General features: G+C 42.3%; 1 protein-coding gene across 3 annotated transcripts in view; it reads left to right on the forward strand.

Moving 5' to 3' along the window:
- The first annotated feature begins 123 nt into the window (after positions 1 to 123).
- The window catches only part of LRRC8B (leucine rich repeat containing 8 VRAC subunit B), a 30,999-nt gene continuing 18,885 nt past the window's right edge, over positions 124 to 12,237 (forward strand). Inside the window, exon 1 of one of the 3 annotated variants that reach the window (XM_039727149.1) lies at positions 124 to 203. The gene's annotated coding sequence lies outside the window, so the exon portion shown is untranslated. Of the gene's footprint in view, positions 204 to 10,175; positions 10,208 to 10,339; positions 10,417 to 12,237 lie in introns of those variants that run through there. The other 2 variants (XM_039727148.1, XM_039727150.1) reach the window with 2 other exon arrangements.

The following is a 12,237-nucleotide window of genomic DNA, read 5'->3' on the forward strand; positions in this document are numbered from 1 at the left end:
CCGTCCCGCCGCCCTGAGGGCCGGAGAGCGCCCGTCCCACCGCCCTGAGGGGCGGAGAGCGCCCGTCCCGCCCGTTCCCCCAGCCCGAGGCCGGGTCCGCCCGTCCCGCCGCGGGTGAGGAGCGGCTGAGGGCGACAGGAGTGCGCGCAGTGCGGAGCAGCGACGGGGCAGAACCAAGGCTTAGAAATGTCTCTCCCTCCCCGGTACGTTTTGGAACTACACACAGATGTACGTAGCAGCTCCCAAACATCATAAAACTTGGCGCTTTCTTGGGAAAACTGAGCTAACTGGTTACCTGTCTTGGGCTTTGGCCTTTCGGCAGGGAATAAAGTGTCAAAATCGTAAGAAATTATCTCATGCCTAAGTTTACCACTTATAAGGAAAAGAATGAAATTTTCCAGATTTCTTAAGGTATTAAATAAACTCACAGAATCTGCATTTTTAAGGTTCCTCTTCACAATAAGAATGGAGACTTTTTCATTTACTCAATTTGTAAATGAAAAAGTTCCCTTTAATAAACCTCTCATATTTGCAATGTCTTTACAGCTTACTTTTCCTGCTCTTAATAAATCTTTGTAGAACTGGTTTGCCTTAATATCAACACCATTGTAATGATTGTTTACATCATTGCACATCATTGTTTAAGAGAAAGGCTGTACCACTCAAATTAATTTTTTATGCTAAGTCCCATTATGATTCTGCAGAGCTGAAAGAACCCACAAATCAGATTTTACAAGGGCCTGGCATGACACAGTGTCAAATACATTTCCTGCTCAAAAATGTTCAATAATATAGACAAATATTTTTGAAAGAACTGTACAAGCCAGTGGGAAAATACTTTCTATAGCAAGTCTCCATTTCTTCCTTTTAATGTGGATACTAGAAAGTTCTCTGATGTGTCAGTAAGAATCACAAGATAACAATTACAGGCAGAATGCAGATATAAAATGGGATATATACGCTATTTGCATATCATTACCATATGTATTGTGTTATCTATATAATCATTGTGTATATTCATAGAAAATGAAAGAGTAAGAGCTGATTGAAGGGAACCAATTTCATGGAACAAACTAGAACACTCTACTTGGATGTAGAAATACTCTGACGAGGCCAGAACAATACAGCAAAATTAAGAAACAAGTCCCAGCAATTATTTTAGATCCTAAATAAGACACACACCAAAAAATAACACTTTTTTTTTTAAATGCTTCTTGAGAATTCTCGTGGTCTCCAGATGCAGTCATCTGGCAGAGAGGACATTTGCAAGCATGCACTGGAGGGCAGCGGATCCCAACCTCTGCTGTGTCATGAGGAGCTTAAAAAGGGGAAAAAGAGAAACTTCAGCCTACTCTTGGCCTTTTGTTCCATTGATGTGTTTTTCAGAGACTTATGTACAAAGCAGATGTCAGGAGGTAGTCCATGAACTGTGATACTCCCCAGGCTTCTGCATCCTCCTGTCTCCTCATGATACAGAGAGCTGAAGGGATGCTGGTAAGGTTCTCCTGGTGCACCCGCAGATGATGAAACAAGCCCTGTTTGAGTTCTTCCCTCAGTGCTGCTCAGTGCTCCCCAGAGCAGCAGAGATGGTCTGCTGGAGTGCGGGAGGTTTTCAGTCCTGTCTGCTCCCCCTGGCACCGACATTTCCTCTCTTGCAAGACTGTGACTCTTGTAGGTGTTACAGAATCTTGTGAGCATGTGAGTTAATGGGATCCACTGCAGTTTAACTAACGTGGCAAAGACAGCAGTGTCTGTTCATTTAGTTACAATTCTGTAGCCTCTGGTGCAACAGTTTTGGTTTAAATTTCAACAGAAGTAATAGGAAAACCATATAAGAGGTCCAACATCTGCAACAATCAAAGTCTGCTCTACTTGTGGACAGCTATGAAAATTGTAGTTGCCACCCATGTGCAGTAGCAATTGTTCAAATTCTTCCCCCAAAAGGACAATTTTTTTAATGTAATGGTATTTTGTGCATTAAGGAGTAAATCCTCACCTTGCGTATCAGTCAGATGTTCCTGAAGGAGCCCTGTCTCATCAGTGTTAGAGAAACTGAGTAAGCAGTCCAGCCTTCCTGCATTTTGAGCAGTATGTAGGTCCAAAACTTCTGTTTCAAAGATCACTAACTTAAAATAATTTTGCAGTTCTGGCACAGCAGGGAAAACAGGAACACTGACCCTAATGATTAAATACGTTGTCTGATGAATACAGCATTCAACAGTTTTCATAAACTTACATCAGTCCTGAAACCCAGGGCTCAGCTAAAGTAATAAATTTAGGTGTGGTGAGGCATTTGTTTTTTTTAGATTTATCTTTCATACATAAAAAAGTTATCTATTTCTATATTTTAAAAGTAACTTTGCCAAATTTAACTTTTCTGACCTTTTTTAAGGGCCCCAAGTATCTTGTACTGAGGTTCAGTTTGGAAGCATCTCACTCATTTTGTAACTGCTTAATAATGCCTCCTCAATTTCTGATAGAAGTCTACCATGGCAGCTTCAGATATTCACGTTCATTAGAAGCAAGAATTAGTGCATTTTTAGTCTAATTTCTTTTCATATAATCAAGCTCCATCTTTTTTTCTTTTTTTTTTTAATATGAAAGGAGGTCAGGAGTTTCTACACTTCAAAACTGATTAGTGAGGCAGTTCAATTGAAGAGGACAAAATTACTTGGCAGAATTTGGGTGCCCAAGTACACTATTAACAGCCCATAAAAAAATCAGCTGAGTTCAGCTGTGTTTTGTCCATCAGAGTTTTCTGCCCTAGCTGCAGTAGATGGGACTCTAATAAACCTGTATCTTGGTCAAATCAAAGTAGAGCTGTAAAACATAAATCAGCTTTCCCTTGGCATATAGCCAATACTTTCCAAAGTGGTATTATACAAGTCATAAAAATAAAACATTATATATAGCAGTTCCAAAAGGCAGGTGTGTGTGGTAATTTCCTTTTTATATGAATTTAAGGCACTAAAGATTTTTTTACAACAAAAAAAAAAAAACATTTAATTATTGATGGGACATACAAGTCTTTGTCACAGACTTGTTTACTAACAAGAAATGGACAAAAGCCTATTTTTCTCATTACAAAATCAACTGGACACCAGATGAGATAATCTCTGCTCACAATTCATCTTCTTAGTGTCTTCCTCTACTGCTTTGCTCCCTGAGAATTGCACAGCTATGCTTTTCAAGCCCTGCTTTTCAAGCAGAAGCACAGAAAGGCAGGCTGGTGTGTGCTGCAGCTCAGTGTCCTGTACTGGTGCCTGTGCAGTGGGTTAGGCAGGACACCCCCACACCTCTCAGCCATGGACAATTTGGAGTCTCTTGGGTGGGAGGGACCATCCTTACCCCCAGCCCATGGCCCTGCTGCCACTCCACATCTGCCATGGTGTGGCTGCAAGCCCTGCTCAAGAAAGAGCATGAATCTTGTCTTCTGCAAATCCTTATTTGAGGAGATGAGGAATTAGTGTGCCATCTTGAAAATAATGTAGGATCATACAGTTTAAGAAGTACAGCCCAAATATCTTGCAAGCCCAGCTTTATTCCTAAAGGCTGAGTCCTGCCAGCATCTGGATTGGAGAAGAGGATGTGACTCTTGCTCCCACACTGTGTGACTCACACTGGATTGCATAAGGGAAGTCTAGGAAGCTGGAAATACTTCAGTGAGAATTTCCCATATTACTCAGAGTATGGAGTACTAAACAAATACATAGGATTTTTCAGTCATTTGGGGTGAGCTGTATGACACATACCTGACTACACTGTTTTGTGATTACACATTCCAAATATATGCCAAGGAACTCCCCATAACCGTCTGTGCTGTAAGCATTTATTTTGATTCTCATTAAAAAATAATGAGTTTTTCTTTTCTTTCCTGGTAGGCTGCACTGTTACAATTTGCTTATCAGATGGTAGTTACTGTATAAGCTTGGCACTGTTTAAAAAAAGGCATAATGGCCAATTAATGTGATCCGGGAATTCAGATTATACTTGCTTTATTGCCTCTAAAGATCTAATCTTAGAAGGTGCTGAGAGGACTCCAATTTTAAATGACCTCATACATTTTTAATGAAAGTTTGAGAAAGAAAATTGAATGCAACTGCAGAGTGAAGCAGGTGTTGGAAAGCTCTAGCATTTCTTAGCACTATCCACAAATAATTAATTTATTATTTGGATATTTTTAATACCATCAATGCTGATCTTATATTGTGTCTATATATCTTTGACTTCATTAAAAAATTAAATTTTTTTATGTTGTGAGGGTTTGTGGACAAAATTAGCTTTTTCCTCCTGTAGAATCACGCCATTAATAAAAATGAAAGAGGATATGACAATGGAAGTATTTTCTGACAAATTGCAGAGGTACCTTCTTTGTATTTGAATTGAGGTAAAGATACTTTGGTATGATAGACCTTCTTGTCTTATTTTTCCCATGTTCTGTAGAAAACATAAAGCAAGCTTCTGTTGAGATGTAGCAGAGACACTTTTTTCTTATGGGTTCCTCAAGTCAGCAGAAAGTGATTCTGCGACATTTTTTCTGGCACAGACTTCAAATAGTAGAGAAGTGATGTGTACACTCTCTGGAAGGATATTGGGAATAATTTTTTCAGATAAATCACTGAACAACCTCAAAATACACATTCAGAAAGAAGACTGAAGGGAATGAGGAGATGATCCAAATTGAATGTGTGCTGAAAGACAAATAATTTGCCTTAGGTATTCTGATCTAACAGCTTCCCTGAGCATCTGAGGCTGCAAGGTGAGGAGCAGATACTGGTTTTTTGTAAGGGCAAGTTAAATGGGAAAAGCCTATACTGGTGGATCCCAAATGGAATGTTTCAAAATGATGCAAAGTGAAACCTTGTAACTAAAAGTGTTTAACTGATCCACTTAATTTGGATAACCCCAAAGTGGGGAGCAACATCACACTAAACCAGTCTGCAGACCTGAGGCAGCAGCAGCTTCTGATGAAAAATTAGCTGGGGATTATAGTCAGCAACAAGAAAAAACCTGAAGGGAGTGACCCTCTTGGGCTGTCCAAGTTGAAATCAGGGCTGCATGTCTGAGGCCTAACAAGTAAAGGAACAGTGATGACATAAAACAACACAGTCAGGAGTTCCCTACTGGAGGACTTCTGATTTCTAGCAAGCATAAAGTTGTCCCCAGACAAGTGCTGAATTCAAGAAATTCAAGACTTTGCAAGAGTGCTGAGCAAACAGAAGTAGGCATTTATGGAATATTTACTAGGTGTAAATTTCTCACCCCTTTGCAAGGTGAATGAAATGTAAAAAATAAGATAGTATAAGTCAAAGAGGCCTAGGATAGTTGAGGGAAACCAGGATCTGCTTAAGAATACATTGGAGTGTATTCCTGCAGAAAATTATGTGATGTAGTGTTTCAAGTGCTAGATTCTTAATTGCATTTTTTATGACTTGTACTTGCAATACTAGAATTGTACAATGCAGTCAAAGCATTTTTTGAGCAATAGGAGTGAATGGTATTTGAATACTAAGGCACTAATTTTTTATTATTTGTCAGTAGCATTCTAGCAGACATACAGCAATGATTAGTAATGCAGTATTAAGTGTCAAATGTGAGCTGATAATACCTATATGGCTGCTAGTGCCAACAAACATTTATTTTGTGTTGAAAGATCTTGGAAGACAAATACTCATCTTATGCTGTCTACTTGGAGTCCACCTTAGAAATTCCTTGGAAAGTCTCAGACAGAGACTTTACAAATAATCAACAAGATGCAAGGATCACCAGCAGGCAAAAATTCAACACCATTGACACAACAGAGAGAATGAAAAAACAAAGCAATGACTGGAAAACGACCTGCTTAGAGAAGCATTGCTTATGCCACCTCATGCAGTTGAGTTTGCTTTTTTATTTCCTTTCCCTTTTGTTGTTACTCAGAATGCCTCCTTAATCCTCACGTTCTGGTTTCTTTATTCAAGCCCTAGATTTGTTCTCCAAATTCTTTGAAAACATTTTTTTTTTCAATGTGAAATATTTCTCATATGATATTTTCTAACTAGACCTTCTGTGTGCTTAGCACAGGCTTTGTTTTGAACACAGATCAAGAACCACCTTTCTATTTCCTGTTTAATAATGGTGGCTTATTCCAATTAACCTCATTATGGCTTTCAGCACTCTTACCTGTTCTACCTTTTAACAGTCAGTACCACCTTGATTCAATCTATTGACATTTCTTCTGTGGAACAGAAGAAGTCTCTGTCTCTCTGTCTGCCTTTTCAAAGTAAATTTCACTAATGGGGAATTTTGTTTTAGAATTATATCTGTATTTTCTACTCCCCTTCTTCTGTCTTCAGCTTATTCATCTTCTTCCTATGTTTTGAAGTCCACTAAAAGCCTTCATTCAGCAGAGTATGTGAACAGAATCTTTGTTCAGTAAAATGCTTAATTATGTTTTTCAGTGGTGTTCTTACAAACGAGTAAGGAGCACGTGTAGTACTGCACTGGGACCAGTTCCTGTCCTTGTGAAGGGCAAGAATTAAGCACAGTCTTACTCATATATCTTTGCAGCTCTCTCTCCCCTTCCTTCTAACACCCACCATCACCTGAGGACAATATTGCAACCACTGAATGACATGAAGGCAAGACAGCTGTGTCTGAATATAGTAGCTTCCATCAACCCCCCTGTAAAATGTCATACTCTGGTTATTGCAAGCAGTTTGGAACAGATGGCCAGGTAGGAAGTGTGGCACTCAATTGAAATTCACTGTAGCACCATCTTAGTTTTCACAGAGTCACAAGAGGTGCAGGCAATTTTTCTTAACTGTCCTTTTTCATTTTTTTTTCTGCATGGCCCTATATATTTACACACTAGAGAGAAATGAATGCCTGATGATTTAGATATAAGGTATTTTTAAATATTGTTCTAATTTCATCTGGCACAAAGCTGTCAGGGTTTTGGAGGGAATATGAAATGTCAGACCCTGAGACTCCCAGTTTTCACAGATCTATGGCTTTGAGATAGTATATTCTTGAGAAGAAAGTATACTGATATTTCTGTCCAGTTGATATCCGATGAAATTTTTATGATTATCCTATCCATAAGATGAATGATTCTGAGCTTTGCTGGTTTCGCACTGTCCCGCGCAGTCTGGGAGGAGCGAGAGGCAGCGGGAGGCGCGCAGGTCCCTCGGGGCAGGCAGAGTGTGAGCGCCCGCAGGTCCGGCAGAGGGAAGTGTTGTTCTAAATACCCGCCCGGCAGGAGAGCCCTTGCTGCTCACTGCCAGCCACGTTAGTGCACCGGAATCAACGATCTGGAGAGTATGGAACATGTGATTTATGAATTGTCAGCAGAAGACAAAGAAACTTTAGCAAATGCCTGAGATAATAATCAGGATGTTCCAAGGAATTAAATGAAATTATATGAATAACTATGAAGCTAACATATTTTTTATTCTCTTAAGGAGAATAAATGTTAGTATGGAGTTTTAGGAGTTAAAGAGTTGTGGTCCGATTGTTCATGCTTCACTTAAATGTGCAGATGTAGCCTTTCATATGGAAGGACAGGGTCCTGAGAATCAGATAGGCAGAAACGCACTTGGTGATCACAAGGCAATTGTCATAGGGTGCTTTATTTACAGAACAGGCTCAGCTTCAGATACTGCTGCCAGCATGATCAGCGATCAAGATGCTGCTGCTCCTGCAACCCCAAACACTGCTGGAGGGTTAAAAGACAAGAGAAATATCATCTCTGTAATATTAAAAAATAATTTCAAATAGAAAATATTTTAAAGTGAAATTTTTACTGTATTGTCCTTTTAAGTATACAGCACTTTCCTATATAGCTTTCCCTTTCTTACTACGTGGGATTTCCCAAAATTGTACAAGTGAAGGGGTTGAAGCAGATGCTCTGGATATCCACTAGTCACACTGCGCATAACATTTGGAATCATTATTATATATATATATTCAAAGTTGTGTTTGTTACATCTAAATAGCAAGTTAAAAACGATCAGGGGATGACAGGATGTGTGAAAGGAAGCTCAACTTTCACAGTATTGTCAAGCTGTTGTTTTTCAGTATCTTATAGATGGCTGTCACAAACAAATAGAATAGGTGTTGGAGCTTGAAGGACATGTTCCAAACAATGTTGCTTGAAAAAGAGTGGAAGAAATTCATCCTGAAATAATTGTCACTAAGCTAACCTTAAAGATGAGCTCGATTGGATACGTACACAGTGAGTCGCTGCACAGCTAAAACAGTGCTGGTTTTGAGTAAGATGTTAACAAAATATTTCCTTTGCTCAGAGATTGGTGTGGTGTGACTGACGGGTTGAGTCTTCCCCTTGTGCTTCCCTATGAGCTACTCAGTATCACAGTAAAGAACTAAACCTAGATAACTGTGCTGCAATCTTCTGCTCAAGCAATTATGAACCTTGTGAACATTGACTTCCGTGTTCTGACTTAATTCAGTCTTGGTTTTATAATTTAGTCAAACATGAATTTTTCTTCCTAGTACATTGCTGACAAAAAGAAAATATGGCAGATCCCAGAGAAAGACTTTTCATTTTTGTGGTAGTAGAAAGCAAGATTATAAAACAGATGCACTTTTATTTATTTTGCTCACAGATGGGGGAAATAGTCCCCGTAAAAAGGATTAAATAATTCCTCAGGAAACCCTAATAGAGCAGAAAATTTGTCTCGATGATACAGCCAGCTAAGGAGGCGGCAGGTCATGAGACAAAAGGGAATTGGTCTCCTGGGAAAAGACTGGCCTGCTCTCTGCTGTTTACCAAACCTCACCAGCGACTCTTGGAGCAGTAATTGCAGACAATGCCACGATGTTGACATCTTTGTGGTGACAGTAGCTGTTTCTCTGAGGTTAGATTACTATCAGCGTACATACCCTGAGTAGAAACTGTCAGCCTAAAACAAATGCATTCCCTGCTAGGCTACCACCGGGACTGCAAACTAGAAAAACAAACAGTCTTTTTTTTTTCAACACACCTCTTCATTGGTATTTCTACAAGTTTGGATTAAAAAGTGCGGTTCCCTTTTTTTTAATTAGTTTCACTTTTGGCTCCAGTGCAATGCTTATGCTTCCTCAAAAGTATGATATATTTCAATGTCTCTTTTAAATTGAAACTAACACTACTAGCTGAATGTGTACTGAGTACATATTTGAAAACTATGAATACAATTTGAAAATTTTTAGCTTTTGTAAAATTTAGTGTCTTTGCTATTTAAAATGAAGGTGGTTTTGTATAGCTGCAGAGAAAAGGATTTTTGTGTTTCACGGAGGAAAAGCAATATTTTGAAAATAGTCCCTTTTCCCACGAAATTGATGACTGGACAGAGAATAAACATTACTACAGCAGAGCCAGTGTAAGGAGTGTAATTATACTGTAAATAGAGTTTAGATAGGTCCTTGCAATGGCGTTACTAATAGTGAAAATATGTCAGGACAATTACTTGAATAGATTGAGCTGTTTGCACGACTAAGAGGAGGGAGACAGAGCCCATTTGTCCCAGTTTTTGTAGAAATCTAGACAGGAATTAAAATTTTCCTTCAGGCTTTTATGCATTTGCCCAGCAGAACTGGCCTCTTCAGACATCTGGAGAAGGGAGCTGCAATGCCCACGGGAGGAGGTGCAGTAGGAAAGTCAAATGAATTATGACTTTTTTAAAACGTTGTGTTTATTTGTGAACTTCATAATATCGGTATCAGGTTTTTAGTGGAACCAAGAGCCATAGCAGAGTCTGGCCGCACAGACTTTTGACTGCTCCTGTCAGAAAGGGTGGCCGGCGCTGGGTGTCCCCGGCCCCGGAAGGAGACCCCGGTGCAGCAGGACCTCCGCAGCGGCGGTGCCGCGGCCGGGGCGGGAGCTCATCCCGAAGGCAGCCCGGGGTACCGCTGCATCCCCGGCATCCCCAGCCCCGCTCCCTCCGCCCGCCCCAGCGGGGCGCGGGCCGCTCCGGGATCCGCACCCTGGCCCTGCCCAAGCCTCCGCTGGGATTCAACTGCCTTTCGCGAGTGTCACCGTGTCTATTTTTATTTGCTAACGCCCGGCGACAATGGCTTTCTCACTTCCTCCACCTCTTCCAACGGCTCGGGTTATTTAAACGCCGGCACGCACAGGGGGCCGCTGCCGGCGGGCCGGCACGGCCGCGGCGCCGCAGCGAGGGCTCTGAGGCGGCCGGGCGCTCCCCGCNGGGGGCGGCGGCGGCAGGTAAGGGAGGGGCGGCTGCCGCTGACAGGTGCCCCGCGGCCCCGGCGTGCGAGGGAGGCACGGGCGGAAGGAGGGGGAGCGGCGCGGAGTGCGGCTTTCCGAGGGCAGCTCTCGCGGTCCCCGCTTTTCCCGGGGTTGCCCCTCCGCCAGCGGAGGAGGAGGGCGCTGCCGTCCCGCGGGGTGCCCGGCGCCGCCCGTCGGATGACCCGGTGAGCCTGCGCCCCGTGCCTCGGCGGCGCCCGGCAGCGGGGCCGCTCACCTGCCCTGGCCTCGCGGGCCGAGGCAGAGAGGGACCGGGCGCGGGGCGCCGAGCGGGTCTGTGGCCGCCCCGGGGCCCGCGGGCGGAGCTCGGCGAAAACCGCTCTGTGGTTTGCGTAACCGATATCTGCGCGTGTCCTCGAGTGACCCGGGCGCTACAGGTCGCCTGGGGCCGCTCTCCGCCGCCCCGGGCTCGCCCGGCCGGGCGGCAGCTGCCACCCTTCGGCCCCGGGAGTGCAGGCGGCACCTGCCCTCGAGCAGGGCCAGGCGGGAGCCAAGTCCCAGCCTCCCCGCAAGGCAGAAAAGAGTTAACTCCGTGTTGAGGCCTGACAGTTCTGCGTGTCGAGCAAGAACCGTCCTATTTGTCGTGTTCTTCCTTTCTCCTGCCTGGCCAGTGCGTTTCTCCTCCCAGCTAGTCAGGGATCTTGTAGCAGCCTCTCTTAGCGCCCTGGCTGAGCTGTGCAAGTGGCGTCAGGCTGACTTTGTGTCCATCTTCTCAGGGAAACTGGGGCAGCTTCCTGGCTTTGGGTCAGAATTTGGCCCTAGTGCATGCTGCAGTTGACTAGTTATGTAGGAGTGATTAAAGCAGACTTCCCAAAAGCTTAATTTTAATTAAGTATGTAATTAATTATGCTGCTAAGGTAAGCTGTGTTTGAATTGGCCCCTAGTGCGGTCATTCAAAACTATACCTGTGAGGTAGTCCTCAAACAAGCTGGAAGCGATGTGGTTTATTATGGTTTCAAACGTTCATGCTATATCTTCTGCTGACTCAGCTTGCTTTGTTCGCTGAAAGGATAAGGTATGGCATCAATTGTTTCAGTTGTCTTGGAATTTTTTCTTAAGTACCTTCCTAGCAGGGAGGGCAACAGATTAGGCCTTACTGATCTGTCTTGTTTAACTTAAAGAAGTGGTGAAGGAAAGCCCATGAGGTTTAAGTAATGAAATCTTACAGTACTTGTGGAATTTAAGTATTGACCATCTGTGTTGTACATGTTTTGTTCAGAATCCGTGTAGCTCAGATGACAGCGTGAGGAATAGAAGATGTAACTTTCCCTCAATGTCTGTGGCCCTGAGCAGCACAAAGGACATGAAAGGAAAAGAGAGTGGAAATGAGAAGGTTATGGCAGAGAACCAGTAGTTAGTATCTGATACAGGGGGGATTTTTTAAGAGTTTTCTTGAGTGTTTAAGGCATTCTGTTATAGCCAGATAACAAATGTTTATCGGTGAGTTTTACACTAACATATATTATTACGTTCTGCTGAATTTTACATTCACATAATGCAATTGACTTATAACTTCAGGAGAATTCATGTAGCTTTCAGAAATTGTGCAATATTAACTTGCTAGTTCCCTTACACTTTTGAGAGAAGGGAGTTGCTGGTATGGCTTGTGTTTGTTTCCTCTTTTGGGAAAACATTATTTTTATGGGGAGAAAATTGCCTTCTGTTTATTACAAGTTACCAATACAGCTGTTGTTTGAAGTTAATGAAATAATGTTGAATAATTTTTAGAAAGGGACCAATAGTGCTAAAGAAACATCCATCCATATTTCAGCATTGTAAAATGAACCTTGTAGAGCAGTATGTCACTGTCAAAGAAGTATTTTTCTAAGGGGGATTGAGGGGGAAATCTTGTCTTGCTTTAGCTGCTGCTGTGCTACAGGTAGCAAAAGAGACTGTGGCATTAATAACACTACTTCAGCTTACAATACCTACTGCTAAAGTCATAAAGCTTTACTCAGCTAGGATTAGAAATGGATGTTTCATGTGAC

This window comes from Passer montanus, unplaced genomic scaffold (genome assembly GCF_014805655.1).
Source record: "Passer montanus isolate IOZ18808 unplaced genomic scaffold, ASM1480565v1 scaffold60, whole genome shotgun sequence".
Lineage (NCBI taxonomy): Eukaryota > Metazoa > Chordata > Aves > Passeriformes > Passeridae > Passer > Passer montanus.